General features: G+C 48.0%; 1 protein-coding gene across 4 annotated transcripts in view; it reads right to left on the bottom strand.

Annotated features, from left to right (window-relative positions):
- The window catches only part of Ptk2b (protein tyrosine kinase 2 beta), a 118,384-nt gene extending 105,252 nt beyond the window's left edge, over positions 1-13,132 (bottom strand). For 3 of the 4 annotated variants that reach the window (XM_021230207.2, XM_013117275.3, XM_005075243.4), the window contains exon 1: positions 12,983-13,131. The gene's annotated coding sequence lies outside the window, so the exon portion shown is untranslated. Of the gene's footprint in view, positions 1-12,982 lie in introns of all 4 variants that reach the window. The other variant, XM_005075245.4, reaches the window with a different exon arrangement.
- Positions 13,133-13,411: the final 279 nt, after the last annotated feature.

Raw genomic sequence — 13,411 nt, 5'->3', positions numbered from 1 at the left:
TAGTCATCAATGAAATTAGCAGTAAGATGCCATCCCCACTAAGATGGTTAAAGTCAAAATTACAAACAGTTACAAGTGCAGACAAGAACATGGAGACATTATTTTAGTCACTGTTCTTTTGCTGTGAGAAAACACCATGACCAAGACAACTTATAAAATATTTAATTGGGGTCTGGTTTACAGTTTCAGAGTGCGAATCCATTGCCATCATGGTGGGGAGCCTGGCAGCAGACAGGAGCTTGAACAATACCTGAGCCTGGTGTTGGCTTTTGAAACCTCAAAGCCCACCTCCAGTGATATACTTCCTCCCACAAGACCTCACCTCCTAATCTTTCCAATCCTTTCAAACAGTGTTGCCCTCTGATGACTAAGCATTTTAACATGGGCCTATGGGGAACCCTCTTACTCAAACCACCACATATTTGAACAGAGAGAGTTCTCAAAAGAAGAAATAAATATGGCTACAAAATCTCTTTTTAAAGTATTCAATATCCTTAGCAATTATGAAAACTCAAATTAAAGCTACTTTGGTATTTCATGGCTAAGATCAAGAAAACAATGGACAACAAAGGCCATTAAAGCTTCAGGGAAAGGGGAACCCTCACTCACTATTGCGATAGTGTCTGGCCTGGCAAGATATATCTAGCTGTACAGTTGTGGTACCACTATCGTGGGGCTAACCAACAGCTGTCTGGTTGGGATTAAGTCCCACTCAATGTGCAGGAACTCAGACCTGGGAATGTAAACATAGTTAAGAGCCCATGGTTTGAGAGGCCATAGACCGCAGATGAGAACCTGCTAATAGCACTTTGCCAGATTGATATAGTATTCAACTGCCTTTTAAATGCTTATCTTTGTGTCCACAGATAATGTAGCTCTCTCCCTTCATGAAAGAAGCTTCTGCTTCCAGTTTTTAGGGGATTTTACAGAGAACCACAACTGGCCAAAGTACAGAGAATAAGCGACAGTGGAGTGCTTAGGCCCCAGTGGGACATCTGTAATAAAGCTTCTATAACCACGATTCAGGGACCATCGTGGAAGAGAGGCCAGAAGGATTGTGAGAGCCAGAGAACCAGGACAATTGCCATGAGATAGTGTCTCCCAAACACAATATGGTTATCTGCACGAGATCACACCAGTTGACATGCCAACAGAATAGGGGAAGGGGTCACAAGGTCCCAGCCCTAACTAAAGAGCTAAAGTCAATCAATAGTTATTGAGGGAGAGAAGGTAGCTCTCTTCAGACATAAGACTTGATTGATACCCAAGTCCTGAGATGAGTCCTATACCCATGTAAATACAAGAAATACTAACTGGACTCTGTGTGTGTGTGCACGCACACTACAAAGGACAGAGGTTAGAGGTATGGATAGAAATTATGTAACTACAATGTACCTATATATGGAGTTCTCAAACACCTTTTTAGTGTGGTATACCCATACAGTAGAATGTTACTCATCAATGAAAATAAAGCAAAAAAACAAAGAGATATGACAACACACACAGACCTTAGAACATTATGCTATAATGAGGAAGCAAATCACAAAGTCTGAGACTCTGCTTGCATTCTGTCTGGAAGACAAAGTCCACACAAGTAGAAAGCATACTAGAAATTCCAGGGAAATGGTGGAGAATGATGGCTAGTGGTTCAAGGTTTCCTTCTGGAATAATAAAAAATCTGTGATTGGCAGTGGTGATGGCTGTACAGACCTGTGAATATAAGAATTTTTTAAACCGATTGAATGGTGAATTTAAAAGGGTGCATTTGGGGCTGGAGAGAAGGCTCAACAGTTGAGAGCCCTGGCTGCTCTTCCAGAGAACCCACATTCAATTCCCAGCACCCACATGGGAGCTCACAACTGTCTGCAACTACTGTTCCCAGATTTGACACTGTTACATTAACAAACATGCAAGCGAGATACCAATGCACATAAAATAAAAATAAATCTTAAAAAAATAAAATAAATCTTAAAATAAAATAAAGGGGTGCATTTTATGGCATTTAAACTATACCTCAAAAATGTCACTATTGAAAAAAAAAGCATTGTGACCTAGTCAGTGGGATGGTGACATTTACAGGCCACAGCTGATGAAGGGAGGCCCTACTTATTGGATAGATGAAGGAGATGGGGAAAAGCTTTTTTTTCAGTTAGCATACTATTTCACATAGTATGTGATATAAAATGTGTCACTAAAATAATATATTAACTATTACCCTAAAATCTGACATATCCAAATTAGCTTTATTAAAAAAAAAAAGTCCTTTTTGTAAGGACTCAGGCATTATACTGGCCACCCCTGTCACCTGGCAGAATGCACTCAGGCAGTACTCTGGTCATCCCAAGGTTCCATGGTTGCCTAGTCTTCACACAGGTGCAAAGGACCCCTTTAAAAGAAAGACCCCCTCCCCCCGCCCACTTACACTCTCTTTCCTGCTGTTCTCCTAGAGCAGACAGGACTTTTCCTGTCTCCCTCTTCTCTTCTGTCCTCTCTCTGTATCTGTGTCTCTACCTCTTTTCTCTTTCCTTCCCCTTCCCTCTCCTTTCTAATAAGCTCTATCTGCCTGGCAAGTTTGTCCCTCCGCCCAGGTCACCCTCACCTGCCTTAGAATCCACCAAGGTCCCCGCAAGGGTCTCCACAAGCTTTATCATCATACTCTTCACTGCGATCATGGGAGTTCTCAGGCACATATTTGTACCCTGTCGGTGCATAAATGCCAACCATATGCTAGCGCCATGCTGTGTCCTTGGAATGCAGCAATGCCTCTTGAGAATAGTATACTGTGTCCTCCCTGAGGCCTCCCACCTGATTTAAACAAGAGCTCAAGTGTGAGGTCATGTTTATAAGAATTCTGTAAAGCTGACAAGAGTACCTAGTAAGAATATCTCTTGATCTTTATTAAAAATTATTTAGGGTGCCAGGCAGTGGTGGCACATGCCTTTAATCACAGCACTCAGGAGGCAGAGGCAGGCGGATCTCTGTGAGTTCAAGGCCAGCCTGGTCTACAGAGCAAGTTCCAGGACAACCAAGTCTACACTGAGAAAGCCTGTCTTGAAAAAAATATTTGGGGGCTGCATGTGTGTTCATGTGTGGTAACGGTATGTGTGTTTGGTGCTTGCATGTCTATGTACAGGGTCCATGGGGAGGCTGGAGGAAGGCCTTATGTCTTCCTTGGTTGCTCTGTATCTTACTCTTTAAGACGGGGGTTCACTGGACCGGAAGTTCTCACTTCAGCTAGACTGGACAGCCATCAAGGTCCGGGATCCACTTGTTCCTACCCCAACCACAGAGCTACAGTTACACACAGGCACCTTCAGTCATGCCCAGATTTTTCTGGGGGTGCCAGGGATTCAAACTCAGATCCGCCTGCATGTACAGCAAGAGCTCTCCCCCATGGAGCCATCTTCTCAGCCCCAGTGTCTTAACCTTTTAAACCCCTTCCACAAGCCTATGTGTGAGTTCAGAGGTAAAAAAATCACACACCTTTCAGAGAGTTTGTGTGAACAACCTCCAACTACGAATACCACTGACCAAAGCTCCCCAGCCCAGGGCAAGGCTCTCAACCATCCAGCCACCTCTAGGTGTGAGCATAGGTTAGCACTGAGTACCTTTCCTCAGAGTCAGGTCCCCATTAAGGGATGACAGATTACGCTACAAATAAATAGTTAATGTATACCAGGTGTCCTCACCGGAAGCTCAGAGTCCATGGGTACTGTGCGGGTGAGGTCCAAGCAACTGTATGTACACTGATGATCCCTACTGTTCCCTGGGATCCCTGCCAACCCCTACATTGTGTGACTGCCTCTTGTGTACTGAGGCAACCTTGATTTCCATTTTCTGGCTCATTCTGGTCCAGACAAGCTGGAAGCAAAAGTATGAAGGATCATCATCAATCAAGCACGCTCTGAGCATTTGAGGGGCTCAAGAATGGATTTGTAAAGGGATTTGGGGCTCCTTATCTTGATCCAAAACTCCTTCTTGGGCTTTGGGAAATCTCTGCCTCGAAGGAAAGCATCCTGTCCTTGAAGAATCCAAGAGGCTTGATAACGTCTTCTGTGTCGCAACTGGCTGTTGTGATGCCTAGTGCCAGGAATGAGGAAGAGCTAGTCTGTGTAGCCAGGTCCAGACAGGCGTGAGTGTGTGGGGAAGGAGAGATGGGGACATGAAGTCTCATGACTAAGGAATCTGAGGATGTATGAAGGACTGAACAAGGAAAAGCTCTTCTCTGCTTTGGAAGAAGTGACCCTGAAGCTGTGTCACTAAACTCTGCCGATCATGGCAGCCCAGAAACTGGGAGGCCACAATGGGTAACACATGTTTCCAAAGGGGGTCATGGGCTAAGCTTTAGAATAGGAATAGGTAGGACTTGGCTTGGGAAAGCTGAATGGGAATGGTGTTCCCCCACAGGAATAGAGATGTGTGGTTACAAATGACCAAGGAATGTTGGCAAGTGGGAAAGAGATTTGTTTGAGAAATATAAGGACATAGGGTAGGAAGGGTCAATTAAAGTTGAGTTGCATACAGATAGCATTATATGGACTGTTCGGGTTATGAGGCCATAAATTTGAAGGAGAACAGGCAGGGGTATATGAGAGGCTTTGGAGGGAGGAAAGGGAAGGAAGAAACATTTAATTAAAAAAATGACCTCAGAAATTAAAAAGTAGGGTCCTAAATCATAAATTTCAGGAATCTGAGATTCCATCCAGGAGAGCTCCTAAGGATGGAATGAGGAAAGGGGCTTTATTATAATATTAAGTAATACTAGGTGATAAGTCTGAGATCTGAGTAGGGGGCATCAAACAGGGAAGGAGGGAATGGGAGGCATGAAGGAATCTGGGGGCTCAGAGATGGGCAAGCTTTAAGACATGAGGAAGGGCATGGAGATGGGGACTGGGAACGGAGACTGCTGAGAGAAAAGGGACCAGCTGAAGTTGATCACTCCAGTAGGGATGCTTGTAGACTTGGGAGTGGGGAGCTGCAGCGAGGACATTTCACAGAGCCGAAGAGGCCATTTCCAGGTGGTCCCTGGAGAAGTGTTCCTCAGATCAAAGTGCTGTGTGCTCAGAGATCATGATGGGATACTGTAGATACTTAACAAGGACCTAAGAACAGCAAGGTCTATTGAAATGAGCATGCATGCATGAGTGTGTGTGTGTGTGTGTGTGTGTGTGTGTGTGTGTGTGTACTCATATCAACAACAGAGACAAAAAAAAGGATCAAGAAGAATGCAAGCAACCTATATAGCCTACACACTCAAATGCTCCCATAAACCTTCATTGCAGCTTTCAAAGAGCCAACTATAGCACCAAGAAAACCGATGACTCGATACTCTGCTGGATGCCCCTCCCGTCCCCTGAGGCCACACTGCATCCCACAATTTATTCTGACTCCTTGGGCCTGGACTGTTAAAAGTCTACTCCCCACACAAGCTTAAGTTTTCTGCTAGCCCATCTGCTTTGTACCCTGCTCCCCAAACCTGATCACAGCCCCTTTACCCAACTCAACACTTTCAACATCTCCCAGCTGCTGTCTCTCCAATAAAGTCCCCTAGCTTTCCCCACGACATCCAGTCTTCCCCAAACAGACCTTATCTCACTCTTTACCTGTATTTACTTTTCGTTTTGTTTTGTTTTTTCTTTTTTGCTACCCTTGGCTCCACCTGAAATGAGTCACTCACACTCCACCTTTCCACCCACCTCCAGGCTTCTATTTACACTTTTCTTTGGACACAACCAACATGCCAAGTTCCCACAGATGAGTCTTCCTTTACCCTTCAGGGCATTTCCCGGTATCACCTTCCTAGGAAGCTCTGTGACACATCCTAGCCGGAAGTGTGTCTCTCTCCTCTAGTCTTATGCCTTGCACCTCAGTCTTCCCTTACAGATATTTCTCTCCATGTGGTATCCTCTGCCCTGGCAGGGTGTGAACTTGCTGAGGCAGATAGGAGCCTGCGTGTAGGGAAAGTTATGACTACTGCCAGAATGTATAGAGGGTGCAGGAGCAGAGAAACATTTGACAAATGTGAGAAATGAATTACAATTGAGAAACTGAGGCTCAGTAAAGCTCGTGCAGATAGAAAGTGAGGTAAAACTCAAATCCACAATCTTTCTGACCCCAAATCATATCTCTTCCCCGGGGTGGGGACATGGTGACAGACATCAAGCAATTCTTTCAAAGATTCTATCGCACAGGAGGTACCATTTCTTTTTCAAATAAGAAAAAAAGTCTAGAAATGTTCTCAGTTGTAGAGAGGGAGGAGTAATGAGCAAAGGGGTCAAGATCGTGCTGGGGAAACCCACAGAAACAGCTGACTTGAGCAAGTGGGAGCTCATGGACCCCAGTCTGACAGCTGGGGAACCAGCATAGGACCAAACCAGGCCCCCTGAATGTGGGTGTCAGTTAGGAGGCCTGGGAAGTCTATGGGACCACTAGCAGTAGAACCAGTATTTATCTCTAGTGCATGAATGGGCTTTAGGAACCCATTCCCCATAGAGGGAGACTTTCTCAGTCTGTAGGGCCTAGGTCCTGCCCCAAATAATGTGACAGACTTTGATAAATTTCCCCATGGAAGGCCTCACCCTACCTGAGGAATGGATGGGGGGTGGGATGGGAGGTTGGTGGAGGGCATGGGAGGATGGGAGGGAGAGGGAACTGAGATTGATATGTAAAATAAGATTATTTCTAATTTAAATAAAAGTTTGGAGGGAGAGAGAGAGAGAGAGAGAGAGAGAGAGAGAGAGAGAGAGAACATTCTCAAAACTGTACAACCAATCTCTGAAGACTCGAGGGCCCAGGCTCCGGAGCCCAGGTCTTCTCCTAGTCACTCAGACTGAAGCTCTACTTAGGGGAGGCTCCACTGAGCTGGGCTTGAAGCTGGAGAATCAGGGCTTACGATCCCCGCTTACCACTACTCTGAAAGTCAGAAGCCAGCACCTGTGCCATGAGTAGAAGGGCCTGAACCAGATGTTGTCACCAGTGTTGGGGAGCCTGCCTGGAGGGACAACTCCGAGTAAGAAGGTGCGGATATGAACGAGAAGACTGACTTGAAATGTGCCATCACCACCCGCTGGCTGCCGAGGAACAGAGAGTTTTGGGTGCTGGAGGAAGTAGAAAGAGGACAAAGCCACTTTAGAAACCTGGACACAGCATGCCGGCTCCACTTTAGAATCCAGGACACAGCATGCCGGCTCCAAGTGGCCAGGACCTCAGCGGTGGAAAGGAACCCCGTGGAAGAGCCAAGTTTAAACTCGGAAGAAATTCCCAGCAGCCCTGAAAGGAACTGCTGAGTCCCGCGGGTACAGGAGAGCCAGCCAGGTGAGGGTGAGGGGGTGGCGGGTGTCAGGGATCTCAAAGGCAAGGCTACCCTCAGTGTTGGTGGGAGAAGTAAACCACTTTGGAAGAAGACTGCTTTGTGAGACAAGAGTCAAGCCCACCATGCCTCGGTCTGGACTGGGTGACCTCCTGCGGTCTGTCTTTCCCGAGTGGTCTTCCCAGATTCTGTGTGGGTGGATTTTAGAGCAGAGAGGGGAAGGGGGGGGGTGTAAGCGAACTATAGCTACTATAGCTAAGATGTCAGGGGGGTGGGGAGGAAAAAAAATATTATGTGAGCTTTGGAGGTGCCTAACTTTGCAGGGCTTGGCTCTGGCTGGTCTTGGCATTAATCACATTGGTAGGCATCTTGTAATAGTCCTGGCCCCTTTAGCACTGGGCAAAAGGAAAAGCTGGAGAGACCCAGAACACAGAGAGATGCCCGCCAGTAAGATTACCTGAATCTATCTGAAGGATCCATCTCTCAAAAACCAAACTCTACAATGTGTCAATCCACCCATTGCATCTAGGTAGAAACCCATCAAACGTGCAGTCTGGAGTCTGCTCTCTTAATCAAACTGTCATCGTGAGTAATAATTATACCTTGAGAAACAGCAGAGTGACTCAAAAGGCTGCCCCTTCCCCCACCACCCCCTCACACAGCTCCGAGCTTTGCAAGCTAAATGAGAAGGCCTAGAAAGAATAGCCACCATGTTCTGCTGCCTACACGATTAAATGGTCCTTCAGGCTCCAGAGCCCGATTGGTATCAGTGGGCATCATCTTTCCTGGCCCAAGAGCTAATTCAGCCTGGCTGTACTCAGCACACTGGATTGGGAGTGGAGCAGCTGAAGTAAAAACTGATGAGTTTTTGTCTCTTGTAACTTCCGTGTCAGAAGGTGGTCCGTGACCTCAGGTACAACTCAGATAGAGTGTGGCTGCCTGCCATTTGTGAGACCCCAAGTTCCCTCCCCAGCACCAGAAAAAAAAAGTAGAATGAAATTCCTGGGCAGGCAGTACATTCCTGAAATCTCAGCACTTAGAAGGTTGAGGGAGGGCCGGCAGTGTTTGAAGCCAAGCTGGGCTACATAGCTATCCCAAAAAAACTTAAAATAAAAATGAGCAGGAGAGATGGCTCAGCTGAAAAAGGTGTTTGGCCTGGGGAGACTTAAGCAGGCATAGCTCTGGGGCTTGCTAGCCAGCCACTGAGCACATGGAATCAGTGAGTTGATGGTGAGACCCTGTGGTAGCCAGCTTGACAGAATCTGGATTCTAGGAGTACCTGTGGAGGAGTGTTTTCATTGGTTGCGTTATTTGAGATGGGAGGGCACACCCACTGTGGGTGGCAGCATTTATGGATGGAGGATATAACGGAGGGTGGGACAATTGCTTTCAAGCTCCTTGATCACCCTGCTGTGACTGACTGTCCTTTCTCCCTCAAGTTGCTTTTGTCAGAGTATTGCATCAGAGCAATAGGAAACGAAGACAGACACATCTGGAAAACCAAGGTGAATGGTACTCAGAGGAAGGACGCCTGAGGCTGACCTCTGGCCCAGGCTGTGCACACACGTGCGAGCGTTTTCACACCTCCCCCTCCCTGCCCTCCAGCCACAGACTTATGTACAATACAGTCAAACAAAATAATAAAAAAAACAGTGCTTCCTCCTAAGATCAGACACAGCCTATAAATATCAGGATATGGGAAAGTTCACACTTCTAGTATCTACTGTGTGTCTACTATGAATGGCAGAGGTTATTAAGTTTGTAACATGAGCACACCTCCCACCCATGAAACAATGGCCCGTACTTCTTGGTGCACGCCTATAGCCCAAGTGCTCCGGAGGCCTGGCTCTGCCACCAGACTACCAGTGCTCTGACCACCCCCAGGGTGACCCAGCACACCTCGGGAGTCAAAGGTGGAAGCAGGAGCTCTCCTCTCCTGCTATGGGTGATGGCTACTATTGTCTCTATTTTATCTGTGTCCTAATATAGATCACCTTACCTCACTCTCAAAAGCCCTGCTACCCCCCACCCCCCACCCCGTCTTATGTCTTACAGATAAGGAAGTCACAGCTGAATGCCCTTCCCAAGGCCACAGAGAGGGTCCAGTTAGAGTCACTATAAGCCTGGGCTCCTGATCATTGAACTGCTTGCACAGAATTTGCTGATTAGTGTTACCAGAGCCCTGCTCTCTCTCCCTTGCCTTAAGACTGGCCTGAAATATATGAAAATCAAGTAACTATCAAACTTTTCTTTAACCTTGCTTGGGCTCCCAAACCATCCCAGGCGTGCCTCTCTGTTCTCACTGCCTCTTGGCTAACTACCTTCTTCCCATTGCCCTGGGAGGCCAGGAAGTCTGAGATGAGTAGATGCTGGGCTGTGAGAAAACTAGAGACTGAGGACCCCCACTAATCAGGGTCCACTTAAGGGGAGCCTCTGTCCCTTCCCCTCTCCTCTCTAGCAGTGTTCGGCCACATAGAACTACTGTCACTTCCGCATGAAGTTTAAGTACCAGACTTAGAGATCGTTAGCCCCAGGGTCTGTGAGAAGCACTAGGCAGTCCCGGTTAAGGGAGATTTCTATCCCTGAAGAATGGTGGGGCTGGAATGTTGCACACAAGAGCTCATTTCCTGAACACCTCTGAGTTGGAAATGCCAACTCCAGGATGAAGTACATCCATCCTAGTTAGAATTATGGGGGAACGACGATTTCTGTGTGGTCTGTACCCCATACCTGCACCCATGTGTGTGGAATGTTAATTTCCCTTAAAAACCCGAAGGGCTTGAATAGCCACATTCAGGGAATGCTAAGCCAAGCCAGGGACATACTTGCCTTTTCTGCTTTCCTTTTAGGAGGTCTCTAACTCCTCAGGAATGTTCTCATTAAAATCCCTTTGCGTTCCATAGGGTGCCCTTCCTTCTTCTAGCCCCAGCTCGAGTTTTCTAATAAGGAACTTATTAGAAAATGAAGAATAATGAAGACCTAATTTTATGGTGCATTTGTGGGTGCTGGGTACTGTGCTGGGTGTTTTGTGCAGAGTCTCTTTTCATCCATTCATACTTCTCTTGACTTAATTAGAGTTTGATCCATTCCTCTCTTCCCACCTGCCACTTTCCAGAAAGAGAGCTGTTTATCTCATCTGTCTTTGAAGCAGGCTAGCAGATGGACAAGGAACCCTGGGGAAATAACTTTGCCCCACCCCCCACCCTGTCCAGAGGCTAAGCTGTTTTTAACTAGAAACATTAACCAATCCTACTACATAGTTCCCCCAAGACCTCTAGGCATCCTATAAATGCAAACAGAAACAGATGCACCCCAAGAACTTTGTGGGTGCTCTTCTGCACTGTTTGTGAATGTGTTACTTAAAATTAATACAGAGTACTTCTTGCATAGCACTCCAGCACAGTTCTCCATATATTATCAAGGATCCTACCCTGAAACCTGGAAGAACAGTCTCTGAGGCCCAGAGCACTGTGCAACAGTGCAACAGCACTACACAGGCCTGATTCTAGGATCATTGGTCCAATATCTTTCCAAGGTCCAACCAAGTAGCCTAGCTGCTTCCACAGTTTTTAGACACACACACACACACACACACACACACACACACACACACACACACACACACACTCAGCTGTGCAGATGAATAAACGGAGTAAGGAACTAATTTTCCTTTCTCAATAATAATATCATGACCAGTCATGGAAGGAGCCTCGAATTTGATCTATCAGGATTCGTCACAAAAGAAACATGCCCTGAGCCAGTTCTCAGGGCACTGAGTTATTTCTCAGTCTAGACTTCTCTGTAGAGCACCATCCTCCACTTCCCAGACAGACTCAGGACATCCAATTAAGTTTTAGGTAAACTGTGAGTAATGTCTGAGTGTTAGGTATCTCCCAAATACTGCATGCAATGTGCTTAACACTGAGAACAAAATCTTCAACAAATCTGCTCATTTAAAATTCAAATCTGAATGCCCCTTGTATTCATTTGCTAAATCTGGCACCTCCATCCCAGAGTGGAGGCACGCTGGTAGTTTTCAAGCAGTTCCAGGTTCCAAGCTTTGCTCCCAGAGGAGTTGCCATGGCAGCCTGAGCATGCCTTCCCGGGCCTTGAGGAACATCCACTACTTAAGGTTGCATGCAGTTGCCCTCACCCCTGCACTCTAGGCTCCCAACACGCTCTGCTTCTAGACCGCTTTCAGTTTCCGGTTGTCTCTTGCTGCCCTTAGCCTTGCATTTGTACTTCCTGGGCTCTGGCTTTCTTTCTTCCCCTGGCTTGGTTACTTCCTATGGATCTTCAGTTCTCACAGCTGCTTCTTCCCCAATGATTCGGGGTCTGTCCCTGACCAGCCCTGCCCACCCTCTGGCACTGTATTGGTGGAACTCAGCCTCTTCCCACGGCAGCCCCGCCTCTCCTGCCTCTGTCCTGGCCAACTGGAGCCCAAGCAGGCTCCTCCAATCTCCCCTCACCTAACAGCTTCACCTGGATGCGGGGAGGAAGCTCGGGAGTGAGTGAGTGAAGGAAGGCAGACTGTCCTGTCAAAGTTAGGTCTTTCTTATGAATGTGACTCCTTCCTTCCTCCCTAGTGTCGTGAGTCACTTTTTTTCTTCTTCTCTGCATCCTTCCCACCCATAGCGGTTGTGAAAGGCAAGGGCTTGTTTTGTCAATGTGAGCACACATGCCTGGCTCACCTACTCTTTCCCGATCATGCACTTTATCTCAGCAGGCTCCAGGCTCAAGATCTGTTTAAGATTCTTCTCTCTCTTGCTTTCAAGTCCTCCTGGCTCATGCCATCCCTCCAACCCTCCAGGTCCCAGCTTGGATCCTTCAAAGAACCCAGGCAAATCTTGCTTCCAGTTTGGGGGTGATGGGAGATGCTGGTGTCAGATGGCCGAGGGTGAGGGCAGGTGGCAGGGCTTGGTGGGCCTCAGAACATCACCCATATGCTCACTGTTCACCCACCCAAAGCTTTGCCCACGCACAGCCTGGCAGCAGGAACAGCAGCCCAGAACTTAACCCTTGAGTGGCAAGGGGAAAAACAGCTTCAAAATGTACCATTACGGCCAGTGAGAACTTTGGCGCGCGCGTGCGCGCACACACACACACACACACACACACACACACACACACACACACACACACACACACGTTTGGTATGGTTCCTCTTGGAGAACCCAGGGGGAAAAAAGTCCCAGCGGTTGGGGATAAGGGACACATAAGGGTGCCGAAAGGCCCTTGGGGAGAGAGAGTAGTGCGAAGTGCTTGGGCAGAGGTCTGCGCTCGAGCTGAAGTTAGGTTCTGAAGCTCTGGGTTGGGTTTGGGGCTACCAAATCCGTCTTTTAGAAGAAAGCAGCTTCGGTAAGCCTTCCTCAAACCGTGGCCCCAGCCTCCCCTGTCTGAATAAACTAACAGGACAAGACCGGGGAAACACCCTTTAGTCTCAGAAGAAGTCCAAAAATAGATCCCTTCTCCCCCAGCTCAGGGCGGTAAGCTCAGGATGAGCACCTGCTCAGGGGCTCCGACTCTCTGGATCTTTTACCCCCTTTCCAGGAATCCCCAGCCGCGGCCAGGCTCCCCGAAGGAACTGTTACCCCCCCCCCCCAGCTTTCCACCTAAGTCAAACGATCGACCGGTTCCCGACCCCGGCGCTGGGTAGCGACGTGCAGGACTCACCGCGGGCGAGGCGCGGACTCTGGCCAGGGCTCCAGGCTGGGCCAGGTGAGTGCAGCCGCCGCAGGTAAGACGCGCGGCTCTGCCCGCAGAGGCTGAGTAAGAGGCTGACAGGTTGTTTTCCCCCTCCTCCTCTCAGTCGTTAACCACACCCCTGCTGCTCTCCTCCCTACTTCCTTAAAGGGTGGGGTGTGCTGTCTGTGTGTGCAGCCTCCAGCCTCTTACCATAAACTCTGAAATAGACGCCGCCTGCAATTCCTGGAGCTGCCCGGCTGACCGGGGGGGGGCAGACACATTGTCTTAGGGCCTCACAAGGGGTCCTCAGGTGTCCCCAACCTCCAACTCCTACCACCTTTGGCTTCTTCCATGCACCCCTCTCTGCAGCCTTTGGTCGCCAGACCTGCCTCATGTTCTCAGCAACTGTGGCCCAGA

The sequence above is a fragment of the Mesocricetus auratus genome, unplaced genomic scaffold (assembly GCF_017639785.1).
Source record: "Mesocricetus auratus isolate SY011 unplaced genomic scaffold, BCM_Maur_2.0 Super-Scaffold_100707, whole genome shotgun sequence".
Classification (NCBI taxonomy): domain Eukaryota; kingdom Metazoa; phylum Chordata; class Mammalia; order Rodentia; family Cricetidae; genus Mesocricetus; species Mesocricetus auratus.
The sequence above is the reverse complement of the archived record's forward strand: the minus strand, read 5'-3'. Positions and strand labels throughout refer to the sequence as shown.